This window comes from Aplysia californica, unplaced genomic scaffold (assembly GCF_000002075.1).
Source record: "Aplysia californica isolate F4 #8 unplaced genomic scaffold, AplCal3.0 scaffold00100, whole genome shotgun sequence".
Classification (NCBI taxonomy): Eukaryota; Metazoa; Mollusca; class Gastropoda; order Aplysiida; family Aplysiidae; genus Aplysia; species Aplysia californica.
Genome location: NW_004797370.1, coordinates 1,331,741 through 1,332,341, shown reverse-complemented (window position 1 = coordinate 1,332,341; position 601 = coordinate 1,331,741).

Here is a 601-nt window from a genome sequence, read left to right as displayed (position 1 = left end):
TACTGTTAGACCTCATTGATTCCTGGAAATCATTCGTTTTAGGTTATAACCGGTGTACGAAAAGACGCCCTTGCAAGAATTGATATCCATAATAAAAACGGACCCTCCATTCGGAACCTAGTTCTCCTGTTCTGTACATTCGAAGCCTTTACTTAACTTGGGACCCCGTTTTGGAGGCCATGAGGTCATGCACCAAACATGGTCAAGATTTACTTTTACCCCATTCTCTATAATGGTTTTGAACTTTTACTTTAAAAAAAGAAATTTTGTTTGTTTTTAGGTTTCTTTGTTTTTGTTCATTTTTTTTGGAGGGAGGGGGGTGTTTTATTTGTTTTGCATGTAAACAATATTTTCAAAATGGCCGAGGAGCAAGTTGTCGATATGCAGAATTGAACACAAAATCTCGCATTCGCGTCTCGGTCTGAGAGATTCTTTCTCGTGTACGACCAGGCTGTACCTTGCACATTTCAATGGCGGGGGTTCGTTTTGCTCTAGTCTTTGTTCTCATATTTTCTGTAGATTCTTTTTTTCGTTTTAGCAGGGAAGAGAACGCAGTAGAGAGCTATATTATTGTCAACTTTCTATTTATTGTGTTTTACAA